The sequence below is a fragment of the Colobus angolensis genome, unplaced genomic scaffold (genome assembly GCF_000951035.1).
Source record: "Colobus angolensis palliatus isolate OR3802 unplaced genomic scaffold, Cang.pa_1.0 Scaffold134, whole genome shotgun sequence".
Classification (NCBI taxonomy): domain Eukaryota; kingdom Metazoa; phylum Chordata; class Mammalia; order Primates; family Cercopithecidae; genus Colobus; species Colobus angolensis.
Genome location: NW_012114422.1, coordinates 707,764 through 731,749, shown reverse-complemented (window position 1 = coordinate 731,749; position 23,986 = coordinate 707,764). Strand labels below are relative to the sequence as shown.

Sequence of the window (23,986 nt, the reverse complement as noted above, 5' to 3'; positions counted from 1 at the left end):
GATTTTTTTCCAGGTCCTTGGCTCTCGTAAGACTCATAAAAGCCGCTCCAGCGGCTAAGGAGGTTCTGTGCAGAGCCTATGGTTTCTAGCTGTTAAGATCTTCAGGTTTGCTTGAGCAATGAAACAGTACTGGATTAGGAGTCCGCAGGCCTGGATGGCCCCGCATTACCAGCAAAAGGAGTATTTCCGGAGCCTGGCACAACGCTGGGCACATTGATGGGGCTCAATGAATATGTATTAAATGAACGAGTGACAGAACAGATTCGAGACTTGGTGCTGCCATCTACTACAGAGACCTTGATCGTGTCATTCATCTGCCGTGAGCCTCAGTTTCCATATCTGTCAACCAAGGATGGTTCCCTGGGGTAGTGTGAGAGTACATTCCCGCCGCCTGAGGTGTCCAGAGTTCCCTCCCTTCCCGGAGCCGGGCGCCCCAAGAGCGCTCTCTCTGGCTCTCGCCAGAAAGGATGGCTCCTAGGGGCCAGGGTCAGGGGTCTGGGAAGGGGTCGCGCCGCCAGCAGCCAGCTCGGGGGAGGCGGCCGGGTCCAAGCTCCGCGCCCGCCTTCCCCGCACGGCGGGAGCCGGGGGCGGGTCCGGCACAGGCCGCTCCCCCGGTCGCTCGCCCGCCCGCGGCTGCGCTAGCGGCCTCTCACCCGGGGCGGGCGAGTTCTGGGAAAGCCCGGCCCAGGGCGGGGGCCCCGCTGCCGCCCGCGCAGCCGCCGCCGTCCGGGCAGCGCGCACAGCTCGGCGGGCGCGGACTGGGAACTGCGCGGGTCCACACGGTAACGCTGGGCAACGTGGGCAACGCGGCGGGCGGCGGGAGGGGCAGCGGCGGCGCGCCCGGGCTCTGCCTCCCGGGCTCTGCCTCTCGGGCACTTGCCTGGCTCCTGCGCGTTCCTGGGCATCGGCTTTGCAGCTGACACACAGTAGCGGGGACACCCGGCGCCGCTAGGGACAGGCGCGCGGACGGCGGGTCCCAGAGGGACTTTGCGCTTGGAGACGCTGGCGAAACTCGCCAGGAGCGAAGAGGTGAGGAAGCGACTCTGTAACTCGGTTCCTGAGGACTGGAGAAGGGGAAGGATGGGCTCGTTCTCTCCCAAGGCAGTCGACCCGCCGAAAGGGAGCAGCCCGACCCCGCGTACCTGGCGGAAGAGTGTCCTCGCCCTCCCGGGGGACCCGAGACGGGTGGTACCCCAGCCCAGGGCATGCAGGCCGCCCTCGCAGGGGCTAAAAGACACCCTGCCAGTACCTTCACTCCAGACGTCTGCCTCAGGTCACCCCTTCGTGTTGTGAGTGCGGTGTGGAGGTGGCCAGTGCAAAGAAAATCATAAGCTCTTTTTGTGGCAGTGCTTAGCAGCAGTATTTCAAGGAAAGTGCTCAAGAGATTGTTCCTGGAGAGATTTGTGTACATCAAGTCCTAGAAAATACAGTATTGGACCTGGTCCCGCTCTAACTGGTAACTAGAAGAATAGCTAGCTTTTCCTTCAAGTCCTTTAATGACACAGTAATAAATAACACTAGAGCGAGAAGTCTTCTGTCGTGGCGAATGTTAGGTGCACAGTGTAAATTTGTGGGAGCTTTCGCCCCCTTGCTCTGTATTGAAGCCATGAGACACTTAGTTCAGCCGACTTAACCAATTATTCAGTGTAAGACTCATTTAGTGATTAATCAGTGTCATTTTAAATAGTGAGTTCCCTGAATACATGTTAAGTAGGATTCACTTAAAACTTTTCACTCTTTGAAAAGTTATTTGCACGAAGGTCATAATTTCAGTTGCATTATGCAAAATTTGCCTGTAGGTCTTTTAGATCTCTGCAGGATTGGTGTGTTTTCATATTTCTCATACCCCCGTAGAGGTGAGGCAGGGCCACCGCCACAGAATGGGTACTACTGTGGCCAAGAATGCTTGACCCCCCTAGGGAGAATTTTTGAGAGCCTGACTTGGGAGGTGGAAGCAGGTGACCCCATCGATGCTTGTACAGGTGCCCAGTTGTCATTGAGGAGAGAAGTGGACCATCTCTAGGTTACTGCATGCATCTATGTCTTCATGGATACTTTTCTGAAGAATGTCTCAAGGTGTAGTCTTCTAAACCGTATGATGGCACGTCTTCCCCCACATCCACTACTCTAAAGTCTAACCATCCTTCAAACTGTGTTTTGCTGGTGTTATGCAGCTTTTCCTGAAACAGCCAAACTCCCCCTGCTCTGATTCCTGCAGGATTTTTTCTCCAGGGCCCTTTCTGCTCTCTACCTTCTGAGAGTTATTTATGTAGATGTCTCATTTTCCCTACTAAAGGTATTTGCTGTGGCTTTCATGGCAAAATGCTTGCACCTAGAAGACTCTTTAGAGATAATTGTGGGCCAGTATTAAATCTTAAGATTTTGGTTTTACAACATAAATATCTACTTTGGAGAAGGAGACAATTGAAAGGAGCTAGAGGAATGTATAATGTTTACCATTAACACTATCCTTTATTTACAGCCCCATGGGGGAAATTCCTTTTATACCCAGGAGCCTTGACTAATAATCATCTTTGGTTCATGCCTTGGGACCAGGTAAGAGGTGAGATTGAAATGGAGGGACGTTCTTCCAGTCCTCTTAGTAACATAAACTCCTGGGATGTGCTCCAAGTTTGACCTGTCATTAAAAATTCCATACTCCAGTGGGTTAGAAGCTAGATTCCAATGGAGGCAGTTGGTTTTCTTTTTCTATTTACAACTGTTCTTAGTCACATTCTTCGCTGGGCTTTTGTTGTATACTCAAAGAAAAAAAAAATTGTCTGATGGGCAATTTGTTACCTGTAACTTTCTAAATGAATAAAAGAAGATTGAAAAACTACTGTGTATGGTGGAAGAGTTTTCTAAAGTAGGCAGCAGAGGATGTTTCCCATGCCTGGGCAAGAGGAAGGATTTGTACAGAGTGAGGCTCTGCTGCACGTGTGTGCGCGGGCGTGTGTGTTCCACACACCTGGCTGACAGGTGTCTATACAGGACAGTTGCTATGGTCCTAATGCCTTCTCTCTCTGCCGGAACTACTTCTGCGGTGGAAGAACAACAAAACAGAGCTTCTGGATTCAGAAGCAGAGAAAAAGCCAAAAACAGTAGAAGCAGCTTAGAGTGTGAATTTGTTTGCTGAAGTTGCTTTCCTCCCAGCGTTCAGTTGAGATGTGTGGCATTGAGCAAGTAGGGGTTTGGTTGAGGGGAGGGAAGATAGGTGATTGGGGAGTATGGTGCTTCTGGAGGAGGGCTGGAAGGTTCTGATAGGGTTTCAGGGAAGCATGTGATTTACTTATGTAAGGCCCAAAGAGGAGAGTTGGAGATGGAGGAGTAGGGAGTGAAGAAAGAGAGGAAGAAGATATCAAAGATGCATTTTGTTATAGGCCGACCATGTGGCCTACAAAGAAGGGCAGAACTCTTTCTAGCGTCTTGTGTTCCTCTCTGCTCCCTGGATGCAGAATGCAGGGTTTTTACGGAGGCTATAATTCATCTGTGTTATGGCTTGAATAGATTTTTATGGGCCAGATTGGGAACCAAGCCCTCGGAGGCTGCATTGTCCAATATGGTAGTCACTAGCCACATATGGCTATTTACATTTGAATTGAAATTAGTTAAATGAAATTAACCAGCCATATTTCAAGTGCTTGAAAGCTACATGCAGCTAGTGGCTACTGTATTGGACAGTGCAGATACAGAACGTTTTTACCATCTCAGAAAATCCTTCCCTAGAGAATTGTTTCAAAGGGGTAATACCTATTAATCTCCAAAGTGTACTGGTTTCCAAATGAAATTTAGTCATAACTTTAAAGCTTCTAAATTTTACATGAAAGTAATAGAAGTGGTTGTTGGTAACACTATGGTGCCTACTACATGCCAGGCACCACTCCAAGCACTTTTATCAATTAACTCATTTAATTTTTATATATTAGGCAGTCAGTGTGAGAGATCTTATCCCTTACCTGTATTTCCAAAATCAAAAAAAGCTCTGAAAACTGTAGTTTTCATAAATTTGGCTACAAAACTTGGTCTGAATTGATGTGAGGATATGACAGTCTTTATTTTTCTCGCTTGGTGAGAACTACATGTACATTTTTACTTCAGAAATTATGGGCATGTTTTATTTGCTGCAGATACCATTGGAGGTGTTATGTAATATATGGCATATGCACTTTTACAGTTACAAAATCCATAAAGCTTCTGAATCACAGTTGGGTGGCTGCTCAGAATTTGGATTAGGGAGTGTGAACTTCCATGATTATGCCCATTTTGAAGATGGGAAAACTGAAGCAACGAAAGGTCAAGTGACTTGCGTAAAGCAAGAAAGTGCCAGTGTCAGGAGCCACTCAAAGTGGGCTGTCTCCAGAGTCTGTTCTCTTGACCACTGTGCTAGCCTACATTAACCTCTGGGTTCATGACCCAAAACAAATAACCATCTTTTTTTGTTTGTTTGCTTTTTGTTTTTTGGCTAGGCGAAACCTAATAGCTTTAACTCAGCTCATTAGAAAGTTTCACATAGTGATCTGGCTAAATTGTTTAGCAGTTGAGGTTTTGAAATGCTGTGGATGGTTCAACCACCATAATAGATGTGCTTAGCAATTGTTTAGCCTGCCCCTTTCCACCCTGTGTCAGCCACACTTGCTTTTGAGCATTCACTGTGTAAGAACTGGTAGGAAAAGAGGTGGGTGCTGGTGAAACCATTGGGTTCCTGTTGAAATCTCTGGCACGTGGGGACTTACATATTCATAACTGTTGTGGGGTGGAGGGTGGCCGGCAGTTTGGTCCTAGTGTAGATCAGCTGTTACAGGCGGAGGCCATTTGGTGGACTACCAGGATTGTAAGCCTTCCTGGCCTGTTTTCAGAGGGTCTGGATCAATATGACTCAGTTGGAAGTCTTTCTAGGGAAACTGTGAATTCCTCTTTTCTTGTGGGAGTTTGACTGGAACTGCAAAGCTGGTCTGAGGGCAAGAATGGACTTTTCATTTCCCCTCCCCAAGTAGTGGGAAGCTCCAGTGATCTCTTCTTAGATTTCTGGTCCAAACCTGCCTTTGAAGAAATGATTGAGTAACCCCAAGGTTTCTCCTTTGAATAGGAGGAGATGTTCTAGACATTTGACCTTTTGTGTGTAGTTTAGCATGGCCTCTGCAGGACCCCCTGTCTCTTTGCAGCCAGGGGGCATGTATACCTCTTGTGGCACAATCTCTGAGGCCCTTAATGATCTTTCCCCACCCAACTCCCCAAATCCAGTTATCATGGCTTAAGGTATGGAGCCTGGACACTCTATTCATCAAATTCAAGATTCTCTAGAATCAAATTTCCCTGGGGTTTACATAGTACAACCTTGGATGAGCAACTGATCTTTGCGTAAAATAGCAATAGTAATTATACAATAGCAATAGTAATTGTACAGGGTTGCTTTGAGGCCACAGTGAGATAGTTCACCTAAAACACTTGCATAGAGACAGACACCTCCTGAGTGCTCAAAGTTAGCTACTAATATTAGCTAACTAACATTAAGAAACTAATGTTTCTTCCCCCAGGGCTCCTCAAGTCTTTCCAGTGTGCAATGTTAGGCTTTGGGGAGGTGTAGATGGTAGGCTAGATCATGATCTCCCAAAGATGTCCAAGTCTGAATGCCTGGAACCTGTGAATATGTTACTTTACATCACAAAAGGGACTTTTACAGATGTGATTAAATTAAAGCTCTTGAGATGATCCTGGATGATCTGGGTGGGCTCTGACTAATCTTGAGTATACTTAGAAGAGGGAGACAGGAGTGATGTGAGGAAGGGGTCATGAGCCAAGCCTCTAGAAGCTGGAAAACGATAGAAAATGAGTTCTTTCCTAGAGCCTCTGGAAGGAATATAGCCCTACTAACCCATTTTAGACTTCTGACCTCCAGAACTGTAGGGTAGCACATTGCTATTATTTAAACTACTAAGTTTGTGGTCATTTGTCATAGCAGCTGTAGGAAACTAATACAGCATAGAAGAATAAAGAGGAAGCAGTCGGAGAGAGAAGAAAGCTATAAAAATCAGAGAATGATAATAGCTAGCATTTAGTGAAAGTTTTGTACTAGGTATTGTTCTAAGCACTTTATAGGTACTAACTTGTTTAATCCCCACAATCACTTTCTGAGGCAGGTACCTTTATTATCTGCATATCACAGATGAGGAAACTGAGGCACTGAGAGGTTAAGTAACTTGCCCAACGTCACACAGCTAGTATGCAGCAGATCCGGGATGTGAGTCCAAGCATCCTGGCACTCTTAACTGTCACCCAAACTACTCCCAAAGGCAGGCATTTCTGGCTGTTGAGTCTGACGCTATCAGCCACTGAATGGTACGTGACTGTTCGTGGGGAAAATGCAATGTTGGAATTGGAGAGAAAGAGGGCAATGTAGTTGTTTTTTTCTTCCCCAGAACACTGGTTATTGAAATACTCGTAAGTTTTCACTGTTGCCATCTCCTAGACTGCATCTGGACAGCCTGAAGCCGTGGGAGCGGTTCCTGGGCTGGCCTCCCTCTCGCTCCCACCTCTGTTCCTACAGCCGTCTTGCTCACCACAGACCGCTGGCCCCAGCGCCCTGTTGGCTCTGCTTCCCGCCTCTGCCTGTTTATTGGATTTGCCTCATTCCTGACTCTCTGCTCCAGACCGGAATTCCACCACCTCTGAGCCCTCCAGTGCTCAAACTTGAGCTGGTTAGTGTCAGGGCCCAGATTGGAATGGCCCTCTGTGACTGCCAGTGAGGGATTATTTTGCCTTTTTCCTTTGATTATGCTGGCTGTTGTTGGTGTTCTAGTTGGGCTGCTTTTGTCTCTCAAGCACATAATTCAGAGTGATATTGGTTTGGAGCAGGGGTTTTCAAACTGTGTTCCAGGAGTGTTTGGGGCCTCTGCAGGGTGAGGGAGATGCTGGGGAATGAAGATCTCAGTCGTTTACTTCGGCTTCTACCGAGTAGTCCTGCTCTTATTTGTCTTATATACTGGTGCTCTGTTTTAGATTTTGCGTGAAACAGGGGCTCTATTGTTAAATAAAGAGACAAGTTTGAAAAGAACTAAATAGACTTGCCATAGACTTGGATGTACAAGAAATATAACTCTCTATTTTCCCTCATTTCATTTTATAAGTTTGGGATCTGGAGTCAGGTTGCTTAGATTAATTTATATCCTGCCTCTACTTACTCATAATCTTCATGACCTTGTGCAAGATACTTGGCCTATTTGGACTTAAGCATCCTCATTTACATTATAGAGGGGTTACAGTAGTACCTACCAAATAGGTTTTGTAAGAATTAAATGAAATAACTCATGTCGGAGGCTTAGAACTGTACATGGTCTAGAATAAGAATTCTAACAACTATGAGCTTCTTTGATAATTTTTATTGTTGCTACTGAGTCTCCCAGTTGAATGGCAGGAAAAGAATTTAGCCTCATATCTTCATGGGGTTCCCTTCTACTGCTCTCTGAGTGGTGTTGCAGCTGCAGGTCTTACTTCCTCTCTCCCTGGCTGCCACTGAAATAGCCACTGTCCTTGTCTATGGGTGATTTCATATACAGTGCCACTGAGGTGCCTCTCATGGGTGCAGCAGCCACAGTGCCCTGAAGTCTCTGAGGTCTCATTGCCTTCTGCCAGGAAGCGAGGTCCCTTCTGCTTTCGGGACTTACAAGACATTTTGTCTTTTCTCCCCTGACTACCAGCCAGTAGGAGTTGGAATAGGGGCAAGGGTCAGAGTAAAGCTCCAGTCTCCTCCCTATTTCTGCTGGATATTGGGTCTATGATACAGATTTAATGCCCTTTAACCCTTTCCTCTGTGCTCTTAGGGTTTAAGTTTTTAAAACAAAAGCCAAAAAGGATCACAGATCTGCTCCCAGCCCCCCATATCCCTCCTCTGAAGCAGTGAGTACAGGGCTACTTGCTTGAATGGGGGAGGAAGAAGATATCTGGGGAAAATAAAACAAAACATAGATAGGGTGCCTAATCTTGACAGGGCTATTAGTCAAACAGTACTGGCCAGTGTCATCAGTGATGTTTGCCCAAAACCTCTTATCTCTTCTTAGTAGTGGCATCACTGCTGGCTGTGTGGTTGTATGGTAACCTCCAGAAAGTGTGCTCCATTTGTAAAAATAATGAAAGGTGTCCTTTAGAGGGGCTGATGATGGGTGCACACAAGTTCAGAGCTATAACAAAACTCAGCTAGCATTTGTGTATTTTCATTGCTTTATAGGACTAGCCACATAATAATAATAAAACAGTAAGGCTGCTATATTCAGAATTAAGGAAGAGGCAGATATAAGGAGAGACTCTGTTTTGATGACTTCACTTTAGGTTTAAACTATATAATATTACTGACTATGGAAAATCTGGAGAATGGAAAAAAATCATTTGGGAAAAAAACATGTGACGAAGTACATGCTATACAAATCTGGGATTAAAATATCACATAACATGGCTTAATTTGGGTATCACAGGAGTTGTTTCAAGTTACTGTCATTTCTAAAGAAAGTTTCGATTCATTTGTTGTTATTAATAACACAAACTCAGATTTCATTGATTGAGCATGTTTTTCACATATGAAATGTTTCCCTGGAAGAATTGAAACCTTCTCTAGTAGCCTGTTTTGTCAATCTCAGAAAGGTGGATAAAATTCACAAAAGCTAAATACTCAGGGCATGAAATTGTATTCCTTTTCCCTCCACAAAGGCAGAATGAATTTGGATGACAGAGCAGAGCTTGAGCAGTTTGGGTAACTGCCGGGGTCTGAGTGGATTCACTTCTCTACTACTCAGCAGGCTAATTTGCTTCTAACCCAGTTTGGCTTACTGTGCTTGAGGTTTTTCTTTCATCATGGCTTGGGCACTGTTTTAAAATTTACAGTGGTAGGAATTGGTAATTCTGGAGGTAGTTGTGAAAAAAACATGCTCAATTATTATTTGAATCTAAGAGAAGAAGGCAGGAACTATTGAGCTATGCGTAGAAGCTATATAAGTTTGCAAAAAGAACTCCAAAAATCAATTTCCTGGACCGTCAGTGCAACACAGGCATCAGACAACCTTGCATGCTCTCCTGTGACACCCTTGGATCTAGGCTTTTGACTGCCTTTTGCTGGCTGAGAATGGCCCGGGCATCTCTAATGCCAAGTCATGGGATGGCTGACAACAGGTGGAGGGTATTCCTGTTGCAGGCAGGCAAGCCCAGATCAAATTAGTCATAGAAGTTAGGAGAGTGTGCTCATTTCTCGCCGTGCTATGTATTTCTAATGAACTATCACTATCTAAGTGGTCAGATATAAAATATATCACCTATTTAGGAGATACTCATTTTTTAAAAAATCTTTAATCCAAAACATAAGTTTGCTTTAACAACTAAAATTCTATATTTTATCTTAAATTATTAATACGGACATACTTCTGTTTATATTTGTTTATTAATTTTTGGTTATATGCTGTTATCCAATACTTAAAATTGAGGGGAAGAAAGGAGAAGGGTCCAAGCTTGGCCCTCTTGCTTTTGGAGGAGTTGAAGGAACCCGTCTCCTAAAAGACTGATGGATTTGTCCTAAGCTACCTAGCTGGCGAGCAGTAGAATAGGGACTTTTGTTTTTTTGAATAAAATTGGGATCACATGGTAAATACATCATACCCAATTTTGGATCCTAGATTCCTTGCTTAACATTCTATCATGAAGATTGTCAACTTTAAGTAATGAGATTCACAAAATATGATTAAGTATAGAGTTTATCTGAGCACAAATCTTGCAGATGACCACTTGAGGAATACCAGTTCTGAAATGAATGGGGTCAGTGGTCCATAGTGGAGAAGTTCTATGTCTTACGCATTGTTTTCTAAAGGTTTTATATTTTTTGATTTAATCAACTTAACTTTTTAGTAGATTCTCCTGCACTCTTTAGGTCAGGAATGATATTACCCACAAATAATGATTACTTCTCTTTAAATCAGAAATTCCAGAACATTAATAACTGAGTGAGGATAACAGACTGTTTTATTCCTGATTTTAATGGAAATGCTTTTCATACTTTCTAGAAGGCATAATGTTGGCTTTTGATTTAAAATAGTTTAAATTGCTTTGAAGAAGTAGTTTTGTATTCCTGGATTTAAGCAAAAGGTGAAAGGGAGTTGAACTTTATCAAATGCCAAAAAGGTAAATCTTTGAGATGATCTTATGCTTTTCCGCATTTGACCTACTGATGTGTTCTATCAGGTTCACAAATTCCCATCACTAAACCGTGTCTGCAATCCTGCGGTGGCAGTTCATTGTCTGTTTGTTAATCAGTTTATCTCCAAAATAGAGATATTAATCTAGAAGCCACTTAGATTTTACTTTGAACTTAAAAAATTAGCTCTACTTTAGCCATGGTCATCAAAGGCAAGAATTAAAATTAGCTTGCTGCTTCTGAGTGTGCATAGATTGAATTCCTGGAGACCCCGTGTGCTTGCCTAAGAGTGACAGGTGCAGCTTCAGATGTGGTAAGGAACTAGGGACACTGTTTATGTGGGCGAGTATAAGGAGAATGAAGTGCGCACCATGGATTGGGTAATTGGGGCTTGTGCTCTTCTAAGAAGTTTTGGTGTTAAATCAAGGGTAGCCTCTAAAATGGCCTTTCTGTGAGATGAAAATGAAATGCCTTTTTAAAAAAATTATAAGCTGGGCACGGTGACCCACGCCTGTAATCCCAGCACTTTGGGAGCCTGAGGCAGGTGGATCACAAGGTCAGGAGTTCAAGACCAGCCTGACCAAGATGGTGAAACCCTGTCTCTACTAACAATACAAAAGTTAGCCGGGCATGGTGGTGGGAGCCTGTAATCCCAGCTACTTGGGAGGCTGAGGCCGGAAATTGCTTGAAGCCAGGAGGTGGAGGTTGCAGTGAGCCGAGATTGCATTACTGTACTCCAGCCTGGGTGACAGAGTGAGACTCCATCTCAAAAAAAAAAAAAAAAAAATTGTAAGCAAGGATGCTCTCATTTCTTCGTGTTCCTCTCAAGATAGGCAGAATTGGAACTCTACCATCAGATGGATAGACACCATCCTTAAGGATTCTGGACACACAGTGTAGACTTCCTTTTCTGGAGTAAAACATTAAATAGCAGAGCAGCAAACCTGCAAGATGAAGCTTGGTCCAAATCATGACCTTAGAATCTAGTAATAGTCTAATTCAATATCAAGTTTTAGTTTAGGTGAAAGCTAAGCGGGGAAAAAGTGTTTCTAAGGCAAATAGAAAGGAAAAGAGAAAGCAGGTATAAAACTTAAAACGTAAATGTCAAATACTTTAAGTTTGCATTTGACAGCACCTATGGGACTCAGAAACTGACCCAAAGACTTAGCTACTGTGTGGTTGTCTTTATGGAGAAGGTGAGGAGAATCTGAGCCCAAGATGTAAGAAGGTGGTTGGTTGCCTTCTTCACATTCTTGTTACTTATGTGTTACCCCTCATCCTTGTCTCCTTTTTGCCCACAATTTTGGACTTTTTTTCAACCATCTTTTCTCCATTCAGCAGTTATTTGGAATCACTCTCCTGTGTGAGGCACTATGCTGGCTGGTGGGGGCAATAGTGAGCAAGGTCCCCATAGCAACTGCCCACCTGAGTTTACCTGAGCCAGATGACCATGCAGGTGAGGACCTGACACTTTCTGTCATTTGTGAAACAAGATATTGCTCACTCTCTGTTTCTCAGGGTTTCAGACATTTATTTATTTATGGAAGGATAGAACAAAGCATTATAAGTGAGGAATCATTTGTAAGTTGTAAATTTTGACAATGTTTTGTTAAAGGGGCTTAGTTAAAACTCTGTAACTTCACTCATGGGAAAGAGGCTTCTGTTGCTGTTACCTGGTGTTTTCTTTTGCTAAACATTTCCATCCTCGTTCCTTCATTTTTGAAGAAATTTATTTTTAATTTGAAGAATTAGCACATTGCAAGGAATCAGACTAGAATGTACAAGGAGAGGCAGCAAATGCTCACCTTGTGACCAGTTCTATTCAGTGGGAAGACTCAGCAAAAACTTGGGAGGATGCCCAGGACATTGGTTACTCTTGTATTGAGAAAGCCATTCAGGTTAATCTGGAGTAACTAGTTCACATAAATGCTCTGCTATTGATTTATGGCTTTGTTATTCTTTTGAAATGAAGGACTTTGGTTCATTCTGTAAATGGAATGTTTACTGCATTCCTTGTTCTATATCCAGGATTTGCCATCAAAGACGTTTCAGTTAGTTAGAGAGACATGGCACAAATACCTGAACTTCTCAGCATCTTTACCAAGAAATGTCTGGTAAGGACATCCACCTCTGTGAGTGCGATTGCACCTCTACACCAATGATTCCATGCCTCTCCACAGCCTACTTGTCACTTCTGAGCTCCAAAGCTGCATATCGGATTGGCTGGGTAGCATCTCCCCAAAACTCATGTCCCAAACTGAATGTGTCTTTTCCTAAACCCATGTCTCCTGTGATCTCCCATCGTGAATAGAACTTTAATCAGCCACTTGCTGAGACCAAAACCCTCACCTGATTGAGTCTGCGGTTTCTTAGCACTGAAGGCCTCACCTTCCCAGTCGTGACATGCTGCTGCCTTCCCTTCTAATGTTTCTTTCCCAATAGAGTGTGTGCCCTATGAAGCCAAGGCCAGGGACTTTTGTTGGTTGTTCATTTCTATTATCTCCAGCCCTCACACAATATGGAACATGTGATAAAGGTCTCAAGAAGTACATGCTGATAGAGTGTACAAATGGGAATTCCTGTCCATTCTGACTCCTAAATATCTCTGGAATCAGGCATACCCAGGTTTGATCCAGCTTTGCTGTTTTCTGACTGGGTGGACCTTGATGAAACTATTCTTAAGAAATTATTTTTAGATAATTTCTGATTTACAGATTAAGCTATTTTTAATCTCTCTATGCCTCAGTTTATGAATCTGTAAAATGGACGTAATCACAGCGCTTACTTCATGGGGTTGTGGTGAGGATTAAATGAAATAGAGCATGTAAAACTTATTACTGTGTTTGACATGTAGTGTAATCTATTATTACGAAGACAAGTTTGGAGCTAGAATGTGAAAGATGTTCAATGCAGATTAAGAGACATGTACTTTATCTTTTAGAAGGTAAGGATCCAGTAAAGGTTTCTACTGTGTGGTGGAAAAACCATGAGCTATGGAATCAACAGACAAGTTCAAATGACAAGTCTACCATTTAATAACTGTGAGACTTTTTCACATGTTTACCTAGCCATTCTCAGCCTCAGTTTCAAAGACTCTAAAATTTGGGGTAACGATACCTCCTACAAGGGATTGTTGTAAGGTATAAATGAGATGGTGTCAAAAACATCCAACGCTACTTTTTTTTTTAAATTTAGTTTCTTTAGTACTAAGCTCTAGGTTTCCTTGGAAACAGATCTGTAGTCAGAACCTTGTTCTTGTCTCAGCTCACTTTAACATTTTTTATCAGATACTTGGAGAAGGCATAAAGCCATATTTCCCAAATTGGCAAATGACTCAAAGCTGGGAAAATAGCTAATACAATAGGTGATGGAATGAAGGCTCAAAATGACTGTGGCAGGCTGGAATGTTGATCCTTTACCAAATGGGACATCTAGTTAGTGGATCAAAGCAGTTAAGAGCAGGGAGACCACTTAGGGTGATTCTCCTAGTCCTGATGATGTATGGAAAGGATCTGAATTGAGGTGGTATCAGTGGCAACACAGGGAGTTATTAATTGGAAAGAACCTTTTCAAAAACTCATTAGAATGTGACAGCTAATTGGATACTTGGGGGTGGGTGTGTTGATAAAGAGGACTACAGATGATTAAGAAGTTTCCTTTCTGGATTTCTAGGGGAAAAAGAGGTGCCCGTTCATAGGAAGGAGAAAGTTAGGCAGAAGAGCTGAATTAGGGAGGGGGGATGACAGGAGTCTGGTTTTGTACATCATATGTTGGCTCTACTGAAGAGGAAGTTGGAAAGTCAGGACTGTAGCTCCAAGGCAAGGCTGTGTCTGGAAAGAGGCATTTGGAAGTCATCCACATAGAGGTGATAGTTGAATCTGTGGGTGGGAGGGGAGGGGATGGCCAAGGAGTGGCTGGTGCTATTCAGAATCATTAGCATTGTTGGCTCTAACTTTAGATAAGCAGTGTAAACAAACCCTTGCCCAAGTGGGAACTAGTTCCACTGCCTTTCTGGTGCTAGTATGTAAGTCATTAAAGCAAAGTTCTACAGGATAAAAAGAATCTGATAACAATTTCAAGTTTAAAAAAATTATATTTTTAATTACAGAAGTGATATGCAAATACATTCTCTCTCTCTCTCTCTTTTTTTTTTTTTTGCTACTGGTGTTTCCGGAAGAGTGAATGCATTCTTGTTTCTAAATAATGTAAACTACATATAGGATAAAAGCCCCGTTAGTCCCCATCAAAGCCTTTCTTTTTTTTGAAGTTATTTGGTCTGGTGGGTATTCTTATAGACTGTTTTCTGTGTATTTACATAGTTACACACGTGCACATGCACATAAAGATATATTTTTGTTTTTGTATGTGGTTTTCTTTTGTTTTCTATAAATGAGTTCATACTCTGTTTTGTTCGGTTTATTTTTATTTTTAATAATACGGCCAGTCATAGTGGCTTATGCTGTAATCTCAGCACTTTGGCAGGCCAAAGTGGGAGGATTGCTTGAGGCCAGGAGTTCGAGGCTAGCCTGGGCAACATAGTGAAACCCCCATCTCTACACACACACACACACAAAAAGAAAGAAAACTTATCTGGACATGGTGGCACACACCTATAGTCCTAACTACATGAGAGGCTGAGGTAGGAGGATTGCTTGAGCCTGGGAGTTTGAGGCTGCAGTGAGTGGTGATTGTGCCACTGCACTCCAGACTAGACAAGAGTGAGACCCTGTCTCAAAAAAAAAAAAAAAAAAAAAAAAATAACAGTATACTCTGAAAATCTTTCCAGGTAATTTTATCTGGATCTAAGTCACAAAAACAATAAAACCTGTTTTCTGGGTACAAATGTACCATATTTTGTTTTGTTTGTTTTTGAGATGGAGTTTTGCTCTTTTGCCCAGGCTGGAGTGCAGTGGCACGATCTCAGCTCACTGCAACCTCCGCCTCCCTGGTTCAAGCAATTCTTCTGCCTTAGCCTGCTGAGTAACTGGGATTACAGGTGCATGCCACCACACCCGGCTAAGTTTTGCATTTTTAATAAAGACAGGGTTTCACTACATTGGCCAGGCTGATCTCGAACTCCTGACCTCAAGTGCTCTGCCCGCCTCGGTCTCCCAAAGTGCTGGGAGTACAGGCATGAGCCATCACACCTGGTGAATGTATGATGTTTTATTTAATCATTTCACTATTGTTAGAATATACCTTACATCTCTCCATCCTACAGGAATTTACTTCTAGGAGACTGCTGAAGTACCCCAGAGGCTGGAATACTTTGGTAAATAGTAAGCTAGGAGGTAAAAAGCTATCTGCGGCAACGAGAGGCACATAAGAAGAAAGGAAGTAGAAAATGCTGCTTCTTAATGCAGCTGCCATGGCTTAGAGGAAGGAAGGAGACCTATTCTTTTTGGGGACTCGGAAGTAGATGAGAGAGGCTGAGCCATGTGCATGCATTTTGCAGGGCAGAAGCATAGGTGGATGCTAGAGGTGAACTCTCAGTACTGCTCCTTACCGCCTTGGTCCTATCACCTCCCAGGGGTCATCTAGTAACACACCTTTGACCTCCTGTGTTAGTCTACTTGTGAGTTGCTATAAAGAAATAACTGAGGCTGGGTAATTTATTAAAAATTTAAAAAGAAATTTTAATTGGCTCACCGTTCTGCAGACTGCACAGGAAGCATGGTGCTGGCATGTGCTTCTGGTGAGGGCCTCAGGAAGCTTACAATCAGTGTGGAAGGCAAGAGGAGCCAGCATGTCACATGGCAAGAGCAGGGGCAACAGACAGAGAAGGGGGAGGTCTCAGACTCTTTTAAACAATCAGATCTCATGTGAATTAATGGAGTAAGAACTCACTCATCACCAAGGGGATGGCACTAAGCCATTCATGAGGGATCTACCCTCATGATCTAAACACCTTCCACTAGGTCCCACCTCTAATATTGGAGGTCACAATTCAACATGGGATTTGGAGGGCACAAACATCCAAACTATGTCATTCTGCCCTTGGCCCCCCAAATCTCATGTTCTTCTTATATTGCAAAATATAATCATCCCTTCCCAATAGTCCTTAAAGTTTTAACTCATTCCACCATCAAGTACAAATTCCTAAGCTTCATCTAAGACTCATCTCCTTCTGCCTATGAGTCTATAAGATCAAAACAAGTTATTTACTTCCAAGATACAATGATGATACGGCATTTGGTAAGCATTCCCATTCCAAAAGGGAGAAATTGGCACAAAGAAAGGGGCAAGAGGCCCCAAGCAAGTCTGAAACCAAACAGGGCAGGCATTAAACCTTAAAGCTCCAATATAATCCTTGACTCCATGTCCCACATTCAGAGCACACTGGTGCTTTATGGCTTTGCAGGGTGCAGTACCTGTGGCTGCTGTCACAGGTTGGAGTCTGGTGTCTGTAGCTTTTCCAGGCTTGAAGAGTTTAAGTTGCTGGTGGCTGTACCACTCTGGGGTCTGGAGGGTGGCAGCCAGCTTTCCACTGCTCCACTAGGTACGAAACACTTTGTAGGGGCTCCCACTCTGCATTTCCTTTAGCACTGCCCTAGTAGAGTCTCTTTATGTGGGGGCTCTGCCTCTGTGGCAGGCTTCTGCCTGGGCACCCAGACTTTCTGATACATCCTCTGAAATCTAGGGGGAAGCTGCCAGCCTGTGTCACACTTCCATCCTGTGCACCTGCACACTTAACACTGCATGGAAGCCACCAGGGCATATGGCAATTTGTACTCTCAGAAAAGGCAGCCTGAGCTGTACATGGAATCTTTTCAGCCACAGCTGGAGCTAGGGCAGCCGTGTCCTGAGGCTAAAGATGGCAGGAGTGTCCAGAGTCTGGCCTCTGAAACCATTCTTACCTCGTTAGCCTCTGAGCCTGTGATGGGAGGGGCAGCTTGGAAGATCTGAAATGCTTCAAGGCCTTTTTCCTGTTGTCTAGGATATTAGCACTTGGCTCTCTTTTAGTCATGCCATTGTCTTTAGCAAGTGGTTGCTCTGCAGCCCTTTTTAATTGCTCCCCTGAAAACAGGCTTTTCTTCTGTACCACATGGCCAGGCTGTGAGTTTTCCCAACTTTTATACTCTGCTTCCCTTTTAAATATAAGTTCCAACTTTAAGGCGTTCCTTAGACTGATCACACCTGATTGTAGGCTATTAGAAGCAGTCAGGCTACCTCTTGAATGCTTTGCTGCTTAGAAATTTCTTCGGCCAGATATCCCAAGTCATCATTCTTAAGTTCAAACTTTCACAGATCCCAAGGACTTGGACACAATGGAGCCAAGTTCTTTGCTAGGGTATAACAAAGTGACCTTCGCTGCAGTTCCAATAACTTCCTAATTTCCATCTGAGACCTCATCAGCCTTGATTTTGCTGCCCATATTTCTATCAGCATTTTGGTCATGACCATTTAACCAGTCTGTCTAAGAAGTAGCAAACTTTCCCCCATCTTTCTATCTTTTTCTGAGCCCTCCAACTCTTCCAACCTCTGCCCATTCCCCATTTTCAAAGCCACTTCCATATTTTCAGGTATTTTTATAGCAATGCCCCAGTCCTCAGTACTGATTTTCCGTTAGTCATTCTTGCATTGCTATAAAGAAATGCCTGAGGCTGGGTTACTTATAAAGAAAAGAGGTTTAATTGGCTCACAGTTCTGCAGGCTATACGAGTATGGCACTGGCATCTGCTTGGCTTTTAGTGAGGCTTTGGAGCTTTTACTTAATGCTGGAAGGTGAAGTGGAAGCAGGCATGTCACTTTACCAAAGAGCAAGCAAAAGACAGAGAAGGGGGGAGGTTCCAGACTCTTTTTTTTTTTCTTTTTTCTTTTCTTTTTTTTTTTTTTTTGAGACGGAGTCTTGCTCTGTCACCCAGGCTGGAGTGCAGTGGCGTGATTGCGGCTCACTGCAACCTCCCAGGTTCACGCCATTCTCCTGCCTCATCCTCCCGAGTAGCTGGGACTACAGGCGCCCGCCACCTCGCCCGGCTAGTTTTTTGTATTTTTTAGTAGAGACGGGGTTTCACCGTGTTAGCCAGGATGGTCTCGATCTCCTGGCCTCGTGATCCGCCCGCCTCGGCCTCCCAAAGTGCTGGGATTACAGGTGTGAGCCACCATACCCAGCGGTTCCAGACTCTTTTAAACAACCAGATCTTGTGTGAACTGAGCGAGAACTCATCACCATCACCAAGGGGATGGCACTAAACCGTTCATTAGAGAATACACCCCATAATTCAATATCTCCCACTAGACCGCCCCACCTCCAACGTTGGAGGTCACACTTCAACATGAGATTTGGAGGGGACAAACATCCAAACCATATCACCTCTTATGACAGGGAAGCCACTTGCTGTGCTTAACCACAACAGGACCCTCTCAGTGCCATTAAGCTGGAAGAGCTGGAGGCTATAGGGAGGAATGGGAAAAGTGAGTGTGCTAATGAGATAAGGATTTTCACCTCTGTCCCCAGGTCCTGACCAAAGCTGGAGTGATTGATTTGGGGAGGGGTGGGTTGGATTTGAAAACATTTTTCTTTTTACAAATACTATCCAAATGAATATACAAAGTTTAAAATTCTTATTTGGCAGCCCCTGAAAATATAACCCCAGGTGAGCAACTGTTAGCCTCTTCATTTCTTTTTTTTTAAGTGCATGGGATTGAGGCAGCTCCGGTGTTAATGACAGCAGGGAAAAGAAATGGAAGGACCCTCTTCTCTCTCTTCTCTCCCTCTCTCCCTCTGGTTTTCCTGCCTTTCATGCTCTGAATCATATCATACCAGGTGAGCTAATTTTGGGCATAAGCATTTTACTAAAACCCCAGGGCTCTACTCCTTCTGTTCATTTCTGCTGCCTTCACTCAGGGCTCAGAAGAGTTTCCATGTTGGGCTAACTGCAGCACCTCTCTGTCAGCACTGATGTATCAGCTGCCCTGCCCTGCCAGGTGCTGAGGAAGCTGCACCATCCCAGGGTGAGACTGCCTGGTGCACAACTTCCTAGGCAACTGTGAATCAGTGACATGGCCAGTGTTTTCCAGCATGTGAGCCTGGGAATTTCTTCCCTTGATACCTTTCTCCAGTTCCCCAGGTCTCACCCCTCCAGACTCAAGTCCTCCTGTTTGCAGCACAGGGAACTCTGGTTTATCTTTTGATGCCTCTAGTTTCAGTCATATGCCTATAGAATTCTGCCCAGGATGAGCCCGTTCATTGGTCCAGTAGCCAATAGGGCAAGTCAAGCTTGGCTGGGAGTAGAAACAGGCCCTGTGCTCAAACAGGGAGGACTTGAGTTTGGAGGGGTGAGGCTTAGGGAAACTGGAGAGAGGTTTCCCTAAGGGAAGAAGAGGTTTCCCTAATCAAGGGAAGGAATTCCCAGCCTCACATGCCGGAAAACATCGGCCACGTCACTAATTCATGATTGCCTGAGAAGCTGTGCATCAGGCAGTCTCACTCTGGACAGTGCAGCTTCCTCATCACCTGGCAGGGCAGGGCAGTGCAGCAGCTGCATCAGTGCTGACAAAGGTGCTGCAGTTAGCCCAAAGTGGGAGGGTGGCTGCTGCCCACCTCTCCAGGTACATCGTCTGGTCCCCTTCCCTCCCCTGCACCCCAGCCTTTTCACAACACACTAGATACTCCAGCAATAAATACCCAAAGCCTTCACTACTTGGAACTCCCTAAACTCTGTGTAGTCTTTCCATTCTGTGTCTTACCTTGGCCACTCACTCTTCCCCAACCCCTCTTTCCCCTATCCTTTATACTTTAAATTCATTTGGGCATCAATCACTCTAGAAAGCCTTCGTTGACTAGTGTAGGCCATATTTACCACACTGATTTTGAGTTTTCTGTTTAGTAACTGTCTCCCCCACTGCACTGTGACAATCTCAGTCACCTCTCTCTCTATCCTTGGGACTGAGCTCAGGACCTGGAATATACTAGCAACTCACTCATTTCATACTTGTGTAGCCCAACTAACCCAAAGCAGGAAGCATCTTTGTGTTCTTCCCGTAAGTTTGCCCTCCTGGCAGATCCCTGACTTCATAAGTATCATCTTGTTATTTGAGCCCCTTAGTGAGAAAACTCTCTGAGAGGCCTCACCTTGTAATAATTTGGTTGCATTCTGTTTGGATGGTCTGCAGAGTGGAGCACTGTCATTTTCAGATTCCAGACAAATCTCCACCTAAGAGGAGTGGAGAAGGGAGGAGGGAGCACATCACTACGCCAAGGTCACAGAAGGAGGCCTTGTAAGGCACTCAGGGTTTTGTGAACCGCCCCACTCTGTGCCAAGCACAATAATAACCCTACCATGTATGTGACACCTTTCCTTTTGCAACACTTTGGCGTATCTGATCTCATTTGACCCTTCCTAGAAATCACCTTGTGAGGTAGAAAGAACCCTTTATACAAAAGGAAACAAATGAGACTGATTCATTTATTTATTCTACAAATACTTATTGGGTTCCCACTATGTCTTAAGTGAGGCCTTGAGAATGGGCAGTAAACACAAGTAGCACATTCTCAGCTCTCAGGAAGTTCTGGTTCTAGTCCGGGGAGGGAAACAAGTTACTGGTGTGGAAATAAGTAATAAATATTTCCAGTGGTGGTGCATGCTCAAACGACAACCAGGCAGAGTAATATTATAGAAAGTAATGGGTGTGGAGGAGAGGCTGCTTTCAAGCAGGTGAAATCAGAATGGCCTGAAGTACTGGTAAATGATCCCCGGGGGAGCTGACGCTGGAAACCTGAAGAGGGCTCTTTCCCTACCATCCTTTGGGCTCCTCTATTCCCTCTGTCCCGTATCCGTGGACATCTATGGGTTATGTTAGGGACTGGACATTGGTTTGTTTCATGGTGGGCAGGCAGGGGATGAGGCGTGATGCAGTATCTTGGCAACTCGTTCAAGCACAGCCCAGTCCCCTCAACCTGCGTGTACACAGCCAGCTCAAAACTGAAGAAGGACCACACAGGGCCAACTGTGCTTCACCTTTTGCCTTTTAGTAGTCCCTTTCTCAAGTGGTCCCTTAGGATTAAACTTCACTTCTCTCTGGGTCAACAGGAGGGGGTGTCAGAGACACCTTCCCTAAGGCAGCTGAGAGGTTAGGATCCTGCCATCTTAGAAATTGTGGTAAAATATATGTAACAAAATTGATCATCTTAACCATTTTAAAGTATACAGGTCAGGTGGAATGGCTCAAGCCTGTAATCTCAGCACTTTGGGAGGCTGAGGCAGGAGGATTGCTTGAAGCCAAGAGTTTAAGACCAACCTGAGCAACATAGAGAATTCCTGTCTCTAAAAAAAAAAAAATTAAAAAAAATAAATTAGCTGGGTGTGGTGGTGCATGTCTGTAGTCCCAGCTGAATGAGATCATGTCTCTAAAAAATAAAAAATAAAGTGTACAGTTCCGTGGCATTAAGTACATTCACATTGTTTTGCAATTGTCACCATTGCCTCTCTCCCAAGCTTTCTCATCATCCTAAGCTGAAGCTCCATACCCATTAAACAATAACTTCCTGCCATTTTTAAAGCCCCAATGGATCATGGGTAATTAGGAAATTTTATAAAAGCCTCTGCTCTGATGTGTAGGATCCTCTTATGCTCAATGCAATATCTTTAAGTATACGCTGAAGACAAGAATCACCTAGCAATGTGGTGATAGGAGAGGTGCCTGCTAAAAATGCAGATCTCTCGTCCCCTTCCTGAATCAAAATCTCTTGGGTTCCACCCTAGTAAGGATAGTTTTACCAAGTCCCTGCCATGATTCTGATGCTGATATAAATGCGAGAATCACTAGCCTCAACCTCATGGGAAGAAAAAGTGAGGAAGACTATTAGCCAGGGTGGATGGATTAACTCACAGAAAAGGCTTGTATGGGGAGGCAGCTGCCTGGATTTGAATCTTCACTTCGCCAGTGGGTCACTGTATGACTCAATCTCTCAAAACCTCAGTTTTCTTATCTCTAAATTGGAAATTGTCATCTTGGTACATACCTCACCGCAGTTCCTGTGAAGATTGAATAAAATTATACACACGAGGTGCTCAAAACAGGGCATGGAGTCAAACAGAGGTCTTAATATAGTATAGGGGCTGCTGTGTGCAAGGTAGTTATGTTTTCCTGAGGAGTTATGGGTAAAGTGAATCAAATTTTACTACCTCAAAGCTGCTTTATCTTAGCTGTCATCCAGTGCAGGAAAGCAACCAAGGTTATTGGGATAGAAAAAAAATGGCAGTAGCAACTGAAAGGGTAGAATGCTTTTCTTGAAAAATCTTTTCAGAGTTGGATTCAGATAGAGAAGTTCCTGAGATGAATGATTAAGGGACTAGTAGTATGCATTGCATCTATTGTTTAGCTGTGGGAAATAATAAAGAAAACGAAGGATGGTGCCTGAACCAGATCCTTAGCACAGAACCACTGGGAACAGGGCAGTCAGGGTTGTTTAAAGAATATTCTGGATAATTGGTGCCCCAGTCGTTTGAGAGTGAGGCTTACAGACGCTGGTCAGAAAAGCTTCCTGAATAGAACGTGGCTCAGCAGAAAGGAAGGTAATGGGGCCTTGGCAATGATAAACAGGACTCAGAAAAGGGAATGAATAGGCCAGGTTCAGGGAATAGGGGGCTAGTGCACCCTGACTGAAATGAGTGTCAGACTAGTGGGTTGGAGAGGCTAGTGTTGATCAGAGCAGCCTCAAACCCAGCTCTATTTGGCTGCATGAAATATAAACTATCACCTAACTCTAGTAAATTTCCCTTTGATAAATATCAATTCGGCCAATTAGAGTAGTTTTATGGGCCATTTTTACTTGGTGCCTACCACATAGTAGGTGTTAAAATTTATTTGTTGAATGAGTGAATGAATCATACCCGTTGGTTGATCAGCCATTAGAGGAAACATTGAGCAATCTGGAAGCCGCTATATGTCCAAGGATGTGTTTACAAATACATAAAACAGGTGAGAGTATGTGTGGTTTCAAGGGGCAAGGCAGTATGATTTTCCATGATCGCCTCCTTTTAAAACATAACATTTAGAACTTTGGGAAAAAGATTGCTACTATTTATGTAGGTTTTATTATGTCCAAAAATTATTCCTTTAGACAGTATAATATAATTATATATTATTATATTTAGACAATATTACTAGGTTGAGTGTCCCTTATCTGAAATACCTGGGACCAGAAGTGTTTCAGATTTTGGACTTTTTTGTGTTTTGGAATATTTGCATTATACATAATGAGCTATCTTGGGGATAGGACCTAAAACATTAAATTCATTTCTGTTTCATACATACCTTATATGTATAGTCTAAAGGTAATTCTATATAATATTCAGAATGATTTTGTGCATAAAGCAAAGTTTTGACTGCAGTTTGACTCTGACCGTAACATGATATCAAGTATGGAATTTTCCACTTGTGGTGTCATGTCAGCACTCAAAAAGTTTCAGATTTGTAAGCATTTTTGGATTTCAGGTTTGCAAGTTAGGGACGCTTAACCTGTGTTTTGTCTAATAAAGCAGGATAAAAACAGTATCTAGTATAATTTCAATTCTGCAAAAGATCTATGCTCATGGGGAAAAAGCTGCAAGGAAGTTATAACAAAATTAGAATTTACTGATGGTATCATTTCTTCTGTTTATCAGCCCTTTTCTCAAATTTTCCTCAGTAAATGTGTAAGTATGTGTTGCTTTTATAATCAGAAAAATATATAATAGCATGTTTTATTTGTTAAGAAGTTAGTGTAGAATGTGGTACAGCACTTTGGCCAAAGCTTGCTTTGTTTTTTTAATCCCTGGTACCCATAAAATCACAACGGATATTTGAAATGATGACATAATGATATAAAAAAAT

General features: G+C 43.6%; 1 protein-coding gene across 2 annotated transcripts in view; it reads left to right on the top strand.

The window, feature by feature from the left end:
- Window positions 1-786: 786 nt before the first annotated feature.
- PLCE1 (phospholipase C, epsilon 1) overlaps window positions 787-23,986 on the top strand; it is a 368,205-nt gene continuing 345,005 nt past the window's right edge. For both annotated transcript variants that reach the window (XM_011934310.1, XM_011934309.1), the window contains exon 1: window positions 787-1,029. The gene's annotated coding sequence lies outside the window, so the exon portion shown is untranslated. The remainder of the gene's footprint in view (window positions 1,030-23,986) is intronic.